This window comes from Acanthisitta chloris, unplaced genomic scaffold (assembly GCF_000695815.1).
Source record: "Acanthisitta chloris isolate BGI_N310 unplaced genomic scaffold, ASM69581v1 scaffold21328, whole genome shotgun sequence".
Lineage (NCBI taxonomy): Eukaryota > Metazoa > Chordata > Aves > Passeriformes > Acanthisittidae > Acanthisitta > Acanthisitta chloris.
In genome coordinates, this window is record NW_008687864.1 from 76,577 (window position 1) to 89,496 (window position 12,920).

Sequence of the window (12,920 nt, forward strand, 5' to 3'; positions counted from 1 at the left end):
TAATAATTCTTACAAAATCTTAATAATTTACTTCCTGGAAAAAAGAAAATAATAGTTGATAATTTATTTAATAGCTTCCTTTTGTTCTCTTTCTCTTTTCCTTTTCCATTTCAGATAAAACTTCCGTGAAAGAACATAGGACAACCTTCTGATTGAGTGATGAAATAATAATATCAAATGGACCAGGTATTTAATTTTTTAATTAATTAAAACTAGCAAAATTAGGCCAGTTTAATACAGGTTTAAGACTCTAGATTGTACTAATGTTATTAAAAGCTCTGGATCAATCAAAACATTTTTATAGAAAAGATATCTACAATCATTTTATCTTTATTTTCATGTCCAAAAGTTGTAATGGAATGTGAACAGTAGAAAGAATTAAGAGATCACCAATTTTACAATAACAGTGTCTAAAATTTCAGTAATTTATCATTTTAAAAATTATATTTTATCTATAGCCTGAAGATATGAATCAATTCAGGGAACCTTACTTCAGCTTGAGAATGTATTGAATTACAAAGCATAGCACATTCCTGAAAATAAAATAAAAATGTTAAAACACAATGCTTTGCTCTGTAAGCATTTCTGCTTTTGGCAAACAACTACAGAAATCTCTGATAATTTTGTATTACCATTTATTATTCCCTTTTCTTCTCAAAACCTTGTCATGAAACTAACATCTTGTAGATTCAGATATTTTTCCTGAGTAAAGGTACTGTATCCGTTCCTGACCCACACTGACCTTTCAACTGAGTTTCAGCAAACTCTTTATCCTTTTTTCTACTTTTATAATCAGCCATGTGTGGTCATTGAACTCTTCCCCTTTGCCCCCTTTCTCAACTTAAATTACTTCTTTTAGATTTCTGGACCATATCTCTGTCTCCCCATAAGAATATCTGTATTTCACATATCACTGTTAACTCTGGCCCTTTCATTTCCCTTTTATATCCAATCTCTCACTAAAAATAGCATTGCTTTCCTCTCTATTATCATTAAGACCTCTTTCTTCTTTCTACTTTAAATAATCATACCAACATGGGGATTAATCTGGTTTCAGATGCCTAGTGATGCTCTTAAGTATACATGTATGAGAGCAAGTGTTAAAAAGAAGTCTCAGACTTCAGATTCCAAGTTTGCAAATCCAATCTGCACAAATAGTTGTAATAAAAATTATCATGATTGAGAGCCCCCCAAAGCAAACTCGCAAAAAAAAAAAAAAAAAAAGATACGCATAAATCACCCTAGCAGATTACACTTGAAACATAAAAGACAATTTATAGTATCACTCTCCCGGTGAAAAAAACAGGGGCTTTAATTCTGCTGGATGCTGGATACTATCCCTGCAGTCTAACAGTGCCTTCACAAAGTCCTTGATGATGTTCATCGCAGCATTTTGGAACTAAATTTAGCCTTGTAATTGAGTTTCTGTTCACATCTCATTCATACTGTGGGAGGAAAAAACCCACAACCAGGGCTCAAGGGCAGGGTAAAGCAACTTTCCAGACATACCACAAAACCCCTGAGGTCTGTACTCTTCCTTATGCACAGGCATAACCACCTCCATGCTTTACAGCACTTTGAAGGCAGATAAAATGGGGCCACAGGGTCCTTCCCATAAGGATAATGCCATTTTTAAGGATAGGTAGTATTTGTAAGCTCAGCTTTCCTTCATAAGGTGAATGTGCCTTTCACCAGCCTGCACTCTGTCCAGTTATTTGGATGCAGAGAGCTACCAAGTCACAGAACACCTTAGGTGCAATGTAGTCCATGGGTTTAACATCACAGTAGAACCTATATTGATTTCAGATGCTCCGATCGGTTTTAGTAAACCATTTAAGGGACACTTACTTTAAAATACAGCAAATAACCCATAACTGAAGGACTAAAATGCCTTGGACTTGTATTTCTTTCAGAAAAAAATATTTTTATAAATGTAAACATATGAGCAGACATTCTGCCTGGAAGCTTACCTTGAGTTAAACTCAAGTAAAATTAAGGTAAGCTTAAAAAAAACAAACACTATAATATATTTCTGAGGCTAAATCAAGTTAGTTACAGTGGAAGAGGTAATACTAACATTTAATTTCATTTCCAAACTGTGAATAAAATGCAAATGTATGCTTTATGTAGAGCTTAAGCTCTTATCAAAGGTAATTTCCAAAAATAAGAGAGTAAATTTTCAAATACATATTTAGTACATATTAGTGTCATCTGTCAGGGAACTATAAACCTATCTGACAGCACACTCATATATTTATTTGTAAGAACAGACAGTGCAGAGATGAGATATTTTAATATTGCTGCAAATATATATATATTAAAAAATCAGTATTCTTTTGAAAGATTAATAATCATGGGTTGCACTTTAAAGAATCCTAGTGTTAGAAGTTTATCTTTTCATTCAATATATTACTGCATTATATTTAGAATGTATTAAGTTTAGAAACATTGGAATTTTACAATCACAAGTCTTTATCTGTCAAAGATCTACCAGTTAACATTTCCCTTTATTAATTATTCGTCATTCTTCTTTAAAACATATAGGAAATGTATATTATATTCTTTAACTGTCACTTAATATGAAAAATAGTTCCAGAATAACCATTTTTATTTTAGTAACTCTAACTATTTTATGACAAAAAGCCCATAAACAAACAGCAGCTAATAAAACTTCACCTTTCCCAGCCTACAGTCCCAGTTCAGTTATTCACTCTGTTACCAGTTAAGGTCCCGTGCTGTGTACACTGATTCCTAAACCAGTGTACTCTGAGTTTCAAAAGGAGCATGCAGCTGCAGCCTCCACTGCCAACAGATTCTAGTTTCTGTGACTTACCTGTTGGACAGCTTCTTGGACCTGCTTGTAGCTTAGAAGGAAGATCATCTGTATTAGGGGGTTTCTCAAACTCTTAGGAAGAAAAATCAATACTCAGAAAAGCAAAAATAAATGCATTACTAAACAAATTATTTATTATCTTAGCCTCTGCGAATTATAGAGAGAAGAGTTTAGCTAAATGCAAGTCAAAACCATTGCATCTGCAGGAGGAGGCTTGTTGCTGACATCACTGATTCTTCTGATTTAAATGGTATTATTCATTTTCATATCATCACTGTGATCAGTCTTCAGAGCAGCAAGGCCTAGTAAATGTCATCAAGCACTCTTGTTTTTTACAGGTTGTTCTAACATTGTTGATTACTGAGGGAGGGAAGATCTACATATACCTAGGTGTATTTTACCTGTAAACTCTTTACCAGAGAGGTAACTATAGCTGTTAGCACTCCATAGCTTGAGAAGACATCCATAAGTTTTGCTCCTGTTTTCATGCAAAATGAAGCAACAGTTATCTACTAGAATTCTTGTTAGCTTTCCAAGAGAGTGAGCAACACTGTGAAGCTCAAAGCATGCTTCACAGAAAAGGACTGAATAAATGAGACAGAGAAGATTGAACATTCCACCATCTATGAAGTGTTAATTAAGATTAAGCACATTTGAAACAACCTCCACTGACAGCAAAACCATTTACGTAAAGTTTGGGAAGTTTAAAAGCAGATAGTTTGTACCAAATTGTGGTATCCTCTGTATTGTTCCTGTCATATATAGCAAAATGCCATAGCAAAATCTAATTAAGCTTTAAGCATACTGACTAGTCACTACTTAAAATTTCCATATCATTGAAGAATCTGCTAAAAGTAAAATGAAAGGGCACATAATGGAAATATACACAAGGGATTAGATCCACAGTTGACTTTATAATCACTGTGAGCGGTCCCCAAATCCTAAACTTTAACCATAACAATCCTCTATCAGTTGCTCCCAATTCGTAGGAGGCAATTTCCAAAGTAATTCTCCCTAACTTGAAGATTCACTTCTGCAAATGCCTATAATGCAGCATATGTCTAAAGTCCATCAAGATATGTAAACTGATAGTGTCTCTGTTTAATCTGTGATTCAGTAGATATTCAGAAATTTCTAACAGCTTTATGCCCCAAAAAATGGTTCTCTCCCTTCTGTTTAAGTTATTATACTTTGTATGAAATAAGTAAACAAAATGCAGATCAGAAATGGAGAACATAATATTCTAAATTATTATTGTTGATTTTAAAATGGAAGACCAGGATTCCAGTACTGTTTATTTGACTATCATGTTCTTATATCACACCAGCAGGTGTTAGAGAAGGGACTGAACTGTCTTGCATATTATCACACGCTATAAGTTCGTACTTCTAGAGACTTGACAAGTATGGAAACAAATCCTCTTCATCTAGTTCATTTGACTATTTCCCATTTTCCACTTTTGTCATGCTTCTAAGAGAGGTCCAGTCTCCCTCTCATGCCAAAATATAGAAAAAAACAGTGTTAAACATATTCCCTAGAGATGCTTAACTACAAATCACAGAATATATAGAGTTGGAAGGGACCCTTGAGGATGATCTAGTCCAACTCCTGGCCCTGCATAGGACATCCTCAAGAATCACACCATGTGCCTGAGAGCATTGTCCAAACACCTCTTGAACTCTGTCAGGCTTGGGGCTGTGACAACTTCCCTGGGGAGCCTGTTCCTGTGCCTGACCACCCTCTGGATGAAGAACCATTTTCTAATACCCAGCCTAAACCTCCTCTGATGAAACTCCTTCAGGCCCTGTCATTGATTAATAAGACAGAGAACACTGGAAGGTTTTCATATAATTTCATAAAATCATCATTCCAGTGCTAGTCATGTATTTCATACATTTTCAACAGATGAAAAATTATATTTAATGACAGATACATTGAAAAATAAAAACAATAGAAATGTCTGACTCTTGCATAAGCCTTTTCAAACTGTCATTAGGCTGTTTTCTAAACAGTCCATAAATAGTAGACTAATTCACATGACAAGATGCAAACAAGACATAGCCTCTGTTTTACTACACTCATTAATGAGAATTAAAAGCACTTGAACTTCTGCATGACCAGGTACTAAGATCTGGTATCCAGCATCAGTGACATTGGCTGTCTCACTATATCATATAGTTCATATATAATATACAGTTTATACATAGTCTGAGCCCCTACAATAGTAACAATACATCCTCTGGCCAACTTTTCTGATCCATTTCTATCCCTTTCCTACAACTGTTGTTTCTGTGAGGAACATCAGTATCTTCACCATAGCAGAGCAACAGTCTTGTTTCTGGCTTGGGTTCATGCATCCTTCTCTATGGAATCTCATAACACCAAATCTATATACACTCTGCAAGAAAGCAAAGTTCTTCCATTCCTACAAAACTGTACAGATAATTTACCTCTAATGCCTAACTCAAATGCCTGACCAGTTTTGTACACCATCCCAACTGACTGCAAAACAGTACCCACATCCAACAAAGTCCACATCATGGTCCAGAAAGGGGAAATTGTCTTCAAAAGACAGGACAGACAATGAGAAAAATATTGCATAATGGTCCTGGATCAGCAGTAAAACCCATATGTTCTCATTCCCCCAAGAGTGCCAAAATTGTAACTCAATAAGAATTATTTTTTTCCATTCCCATGGCTTTCTGTTGAAATCAATTATTTCAGTCAATTTTTACAGAGAAGTAGGTTTTAGATTCTAAAGTGCTTTGAATGAGAAATTTTTCATAGGCAGAATTTAGGCATTAGCATCTAAGTCAAGAAAAAAGATGCTTTATTCCTCTCTTGATCCCTCTCTTGATCTGGGACTAAAAATTGACGTAATTGTGAGAGGTCACCAAGAAGAATGGTATTGCTCATGTTCTTATTTATTGTTTAAAATAGAAAATTAATATTCCATTTAAAGTATAGAATGTAACTGGTTTTTTCTAAATATTAACAACAGGAGCTAAATTTCTATAGATGCATTTAAATAACCAAGAAAACGTGTATAATATATATCTATAGACAAACGTATGTGTAAATGCATATGTATAAATGAAGTATATATACAGGTAACAAGAGAAAAAAGAGCAGATATTTGAGTTTGAAGGGAAATCTGGGAGAAAACTGCTGTTTTGAACTCCTTCCTATTTTGTTAGATAACATACAATTACAGATAGAAACAAAAATAAGATTGCCAGGAATAGGAAGTATCTCATTTCAAATATCATAATTTCCATAAAATAAGGATGACATTTTACCCTGAGCAAAGAAATGATCCTTCTACAAGGTCTTTGAGAGTATGAGTCTTGCTCTGTTACTGCAGCACTTCACAAACCTTTTCAAGTGTGCCCATGATGCACCATCTCCTCAATACATATTATGAATGATTTAGAGAAAACATATTTTTTACCTACTATTATACAATGGGTAAGAGAACTATATGTTTAGCTTTAGATAGCATATTTTGTGAAGTTCTACCTGAAGTTAATTTTATGTAAAATAGTACATCAAGTCTCTCTGAATTTCTCTCATCTTATAGCTTCACCACTTAATTTCTTGCACAATCAGTGTAGAATGATTTCTCTCCCACCATTGTCTCTGTAGTCATTGGCTGATTCCCTGTTCAAGATAATCTCTGCACTTTCAAAACTGAGAGTGACTGCTGTTTGCTCCTGGATCATACCACAGCTAGTGCAATGGCATCCAGCCTTGTTTATTTCTTCTGTCTTCCGTAGTAGTAAGCTGTCATGAAGAAGAACTGAATGTAGCATCACATAGTTTTTCTCCTAATAAAGCAACTTGGACTCAAAATTGAGCTCAGTGCTTCAGAATTTCAGCTATTTACATTGCAGGACTGATACTTAGTATCTCCTCTATTTAGACTCACCTTCTCTTTGAAAAGCTATGATAATGAAAATATCAATCTTCCCACTGTTCTATATTCAGCTTCTCATACTTTGAATTAGTTAGTGAGCAACAGAGAACAAATTTTTAGTTCTGGTCTCTATAGCGATTTTCTGAATGCAGCTGGATGAGAAAAAATGCTCTGCTGAACATAGTTTTACCTTTCCAATTTCATTTTAGGTACCAGCTGCACATTCATTACAACTGAAGAATGAAAGTTATGCCACTGGGCATAAAATTCTTGTTCTAATGGCTGCATTATCATTATTATATAGGACATAGATAAATTGGCTCCAGAGAAACCTTCTTATTGGTCAAAGCATTTAAAAGTCAAAAGGAAATCCAAATCAGACATCAAAAAATTTAGTTAAGGTGATACTACAGAATTTATTCATTTTCACTGTTCTACTCTAGAATACTCAATCCGCTATCTCTACAGACAATTGTTGGTATTATTAGGTAGTCAGCTTGTCTTTATGGTTTATGAATAATGACATTTTTCCCTATCCTACATTATCCAGACAGGAAGAGAGACCAATCTGTCAGACACAAGTATGAGAATCTTTTCCTTGTAATCTCACTACAAGAAGGAAGGACATTGAGGTCCTGGAGTATGTACGGAGAAAGGCAGCAAAGATGGTGAAGGTTCTAAAGCACAAGTCCTGTGAGAAGTGGTTGAGGAAGCTGAGGATGTTTAGCCTGGAGAGGAGGAAGCTGTGGAGAGACCTTGTTGCTCTCTACAACTACCTGAAAGGAAGTTGTAGGGAGGTGGGTGTCAGCTTCTTCTCCCAGGTATCAAGTGACAGGACAAGAGGAAATGGCCTCAGATTGCACCAGGGAGGGCTTAGATTGGATATTTGAAAAAATTTCTTCATCAAAAGGGTTGTCAGGCACTGGAACAAGCTGCCCAGGGAAGCAGTCACCATCACTGCAGGTGTTTTAAAAGACATGTAGATGTGGCAGTTGAGGATATGGTTTAGTGGTGGATTTGGCAGTACTAGCATTACATTTGGACTCAATGATCTTAGAAGTCTTTTCCAACTTCCAAAATGATTCTATGATTCTTTGATTCCTTGACACAAACACCTTCCCAAATATTTCATACAGTTTGGCTCAGGAGAAAAATTATACCCAGCAGTGGCCAAAAGTGCTTAAGAAAAAAGGTTGTATTGAACCTCAGATGTTTTATTATCTAAGAGATGATATTTTATTACTGACCAGATACACTAATACTGTTGAATAGTTAGAATATTACAAGGTGATTTCTGAGACTAAATATGGCTATTATTTTGTTTCAGACACCAAGAATACCTGATACTTCAGGGCTGTCAGGTATAAATGCAAAGTCTACAGAAGACCAGGATTCACTTGGACATCTAAAATGTTACTGGACATCTCTCTCTCTTTAACCACTTGGGTTGAGCCCTGAGCTTTACTTTATCAGTTAGCCATTTTTATTACTTTAACTTCTTTTCTGGTTTCTGTTTGAGATATTTAATTATTCAATTATATTACTAAGCGAATTTAGATACTACTAAAATTTTACTGCATTCTTAAGTGGGTTCAGTATAAGTTTTAATATTCTTTCATCTCCATAGTATTTGCTAAGCTTCCAAACTGCTGAGTAGTCTAAGTAACAACAATAGTATTTTTATGCATACACAAAGACACCCCTTGTGAGAAACACGTAGTCTGTGAATATAATTTTATACAACTTTCATATTAACAACCTTCCCTGCAACTGACTCTAACCCCACAAATAGCAACATTTTGAGTAAATTCCATCATTGTTTGTGTCTCCTGTTACACCTGAGAAGGCATTTGATCTCATACAATATGTAGCACTCACTATTGTTCTAAAAATTGCCTCTATTGGCTTTTCTGTGTGAACAGTTTCTGAAAATTATGATGGTTGAATTTGTGGTCAAGTCAGTCATTCTGAGAAAGCTCATAAAATCCCGAGAGACTTGCAAAGAACAATCAATCCCTGCATCAGGAAGCAAAAAGGAAGTGCCAACCCAGTGGAAATTTATTTATTACATGTTTGAAGTCTGTTGAAATAACAAAACACTGGACTTAACAGTCAAACAGGCCATATACAAAGGCAATGGAATTAAATCTTATTTTCAGCAAGGGAATGCTATTTAAGTAACTATTTAAAATTGATTTTTTTAAGTCCCTCCTATAACAGTTACAAGGAAAAGGTAAATGTGATGAGATAAATTACATTATGCATTGGTGAGAAACTTTCCTTGAACTATATCCTTGCAGGAAATTGGCTAAATGTAGCTCCTTGGCGCCAAGGAGGTCATGAGCTCTGCGTCAGTGCTAATTCATTTTTTGTGACTGCATTGTGTTGGGAAATCCTGATTCCCAGTGCTGAAGTGTAAAACAAGACTTTGAACTCTATGGGATTATGCATATTATACTCAAAACATGAATTAAATTTCATTTCCTTAAACCTGTAAGGAGTGCATGTACACAGAAAATGTTTCATGTATCAGTAGTTATTTGCTTTTGCAAAAGTTTTAGACAGTTATTCTGAAATGAAAATTTAATTTGGAATAAAAATACCTAATACAATTCAATTTTCTCTTTTTTTTTAATGAAGATATAACCCAAACTAAAACATTCTGAAAGCAAAAATAACCTATAACCACCTTTCAAGAATCTGTCAATGGCAACAGATATTCATTTTAAAAAAAAAAAGCAAGATGGTTCTTATTTACAAGAACACTACAAAAACTATCTATTCTAAAACAACCCAACCAACAAGTCAAAACTTGTATTTAAGCCCTAGCTTCAGCTAAATAGAATACAATCTTGAATCTAAGTCCTCAGATGTTGAAATATAGATAAAAATACCACAGCAATTAAATACCAGCATATTGTGCTATCCAGATAAATCAGTAGACCAGTAAATGTGGTGAAGGAAGAATATGGTAAAATGTTCTCCAAGTTAAGGTTCATCATTCTTACAGCCCACATCCCTCAACAGGCAAACTGCAGCACTCTACCAGTATTGGCTCTGAGTGTGTGAAGCTTTAGGTTATATAGTTTATGTTGCAGCTGTGTTTAATAAAATTAGGGATAATTCTGGAGTGTTTCAGTTCAGGCAGAAAAGATAATAGTCTTTTCACCCAATATGCAACTACTATGCATGTATAGAAAACAGCTAGAATTCAGGACACTGTAAACCTGCCTTACAGATTTTCATGTCTTTGCAGACCTTCGTTGAAGGCTGCCGTGAGAACTTCCACTGCTTCACCTGCTCCATGTGTCAGTGTTTGTTGTTTGTCTAGCCAGAGCTGTGCTGAACTATTTCTAAGATCAGCTTCCTCTATAAAAGGGAATAGGAAGGGCATTCCTCAAGCAGCCCTAAACAAGTCATGAGAATCAGCTGGTTTTCTTTGCACTGCAGGTGGAGAGCTTTGGAGAGTCACACCTGTAATGGCATACCAGGCATACTCCCCCTGCACCCACTGCCACCCACAAAGCAGCCTTCTGAAATGACTCTTGCAGACTTTGAAAGAAAAGAAAATGGCTTAAGCAGTAGAGCACAGAGATTTAGAGGTGTAGGATCTTTTCCTAATGCTAAAATGGTGTGACAAGGTGTACCCACAGGAGTTCTAAGGGTTAGGACATATATGAATAATCAGCAATGGGGACAGTCAGTCCCACTGAAACATATATAAACTGTCAAAGGCATGTTAGGAGGACAAAGTACATTTCTCCACCATGGCAAGAGATATAATTTTGGGTGATGTTAGGGAACAAGTTGGCTGTTAATCACCTACAGGAAGTGACCTCTGTATGTTTCTTCCACATTGACAGGCAAATAATCCTTGCAAAAAATAAAATTAAAAATAAATGGGAGACATCCCAGCCTTTAGTTAAAACATAACAAAAGCTTTCATTGGCCAATTCTCTGTCCTCTCGTTTCTCCAAATACAGTCAGTCAACAGTAGCTAATATCTCTTGGGTAAAAAAAAATCTCATAAAATCTGTTTCCAGTTGCTTGTGAAAAAGAAATAGTAGTTCAGAGCTATTGGCTCTTTTCCACAGTGGCACTTGAAACAAAATTTAAATTCTGCCTTTGGAAAGCAGATTTTCTCCAAGCTCTCTGGAGAACAAGAGTTTTTCACTGTACTCAGTGGACTAACTTCCATTAATAACAAGTGTTCTTAATCTCTCTCCAGGCTTCCATGATTAGTTCTTGCAATCAAGAAGCCATTCACTAATATTTTGCAAGAGTGACATTCAGGAGACATTGGGTCACAGTTGTAAAGGCAAGGCTATCTGTTTATATATCTGTACATAAAATCATTTAGGTTGGAAAAGACTAAGATCATTGAGTCCAACCATTAACCCAGCACTGCCAGGTCCACCATTAAACCACATCTTCAACAACCACATGTACATGTTTCTGAGCACTTCCAGGGATGAGGATTCCACCACTTCCCTGGGCAGCCTGTTCCAGGGCTTGACCACCTTTTCAGTAAAAATACTTTTCCTAATATCCAATCTAAACCTCCCCTGGTGCAAGGTGAGGTCACTTCCTATTATCCTATTGCTTGTTGCCTGGAACAAAAGACAGACCCCCAGAGAGAAGACCTTGAAGATACATTGAACATGTCTCTTGGTGAGAGAAATGCAGGAGTTCATGTAGCACCATATGCAAAGAAATGGGAGTTCCCTGGATGGCAACTTCCTCTAGGCATCAGATTTCATTCCCAGAATCAAAATGACCCAGCTAAATTAAGTTTGGGAGACTACAGAACAAGAGTTCTTGCTCCCTTAGCACAAAACAAGCCATAAAACGGTCCACTACTCCAAAGCAACTTTAGAGTGTTTAATAGAAAACACAAGCCACAGTGCAGACCGCAGTCAGCACAGATGTATGCCTTATGCTTGAACTGAGTTAGGGAGATTAAAAAATAACTTCTAATTTGGGTAATGTGGTTAGGTTTCTTATCAAAGATTACATTACTTTAGGAAGATATATAATTGAAAAACATAAATTGTACTTGATTTGACTTTATTTTTTCCTTTTCTTCTTATCCTATTTTCTTAATAGTTGCTACCAGATTAAAATCTCAAAACTCTTTAAAGCACTTATCCAATTCCCAACCATAATCTGTTTAGAGTATGTTACATTCTGAGCTTTTTTAAACATCATTAAGGAGTTTACAGTTTCCATTGCCACATGTTCATTATCATTAGCCATCTGGCTTTCGCAGAATTTTGTATCACTGTTTAAATGTGAATCAAAATACTACTCTTCTTTGGGGCCAATACAGGTTGCCTCATGCAAACAGATGTGTTCTCTTCTTATTTATGTCTAAAGAATCCTTTTGTTTGTTTAATTTCCTTGCAAAGGTCACTTCAACTTGACTTCTGGCAACTCTAACCTCTTTCTACTTTCTCTGACCTACAAGATAAAGCTCTCTTTCATACTGTCTTTAGGGCAGGAGGGAAGAGGTACTTTCTCAGGTCGCTATTCACCCAGATAAGCCTGGAGACCTTTCCTTCAAGGGTGATGGCTTTGGGTTTTTCTACCTTCTGACTTGCAATTCTTTTCTACAAAACGTTTCTTCAAGTTCTTGACCTATTTAGTTCAAGGTAATTAAATCAGTATATTGGAAACAAAATTCGCTTAAAACATTTTTTCATACTTATGTTTTCTGCTGTTATTTTTATTGTCTGTTTTAGCATCTGGAAATATTTTTGAAGAACACACACTTAGCAATTCTTATAATTTCTTGCTATACATTGAATATATATGTATTCCATATTGGATTTTATCAAAACCCAAATAAATATTTTATAAATACGAGCATTATTAGACATATCTACATCCACATGCTGAAGAAATAACATATGCGCAAACATGTTGTAAGGGGCATTTATGCATGCATCAATACTGCAGTGCAGCTCTCTACAAATTCAGACTATATTTTGATCCCCCAAACTTAACAGTATAATATTTATTCTCCTTTAAGTAGTATATACAATTTGAAACCTAAGCATAATGTCCATCTTCCAGTTAATGACTGTACACAAAGGCTGCCACAACACACATGTAGTAGGTCAGACAAAACGCACATTAGGTGTTGTCCCACATCCCGAGGATGTTATTTGA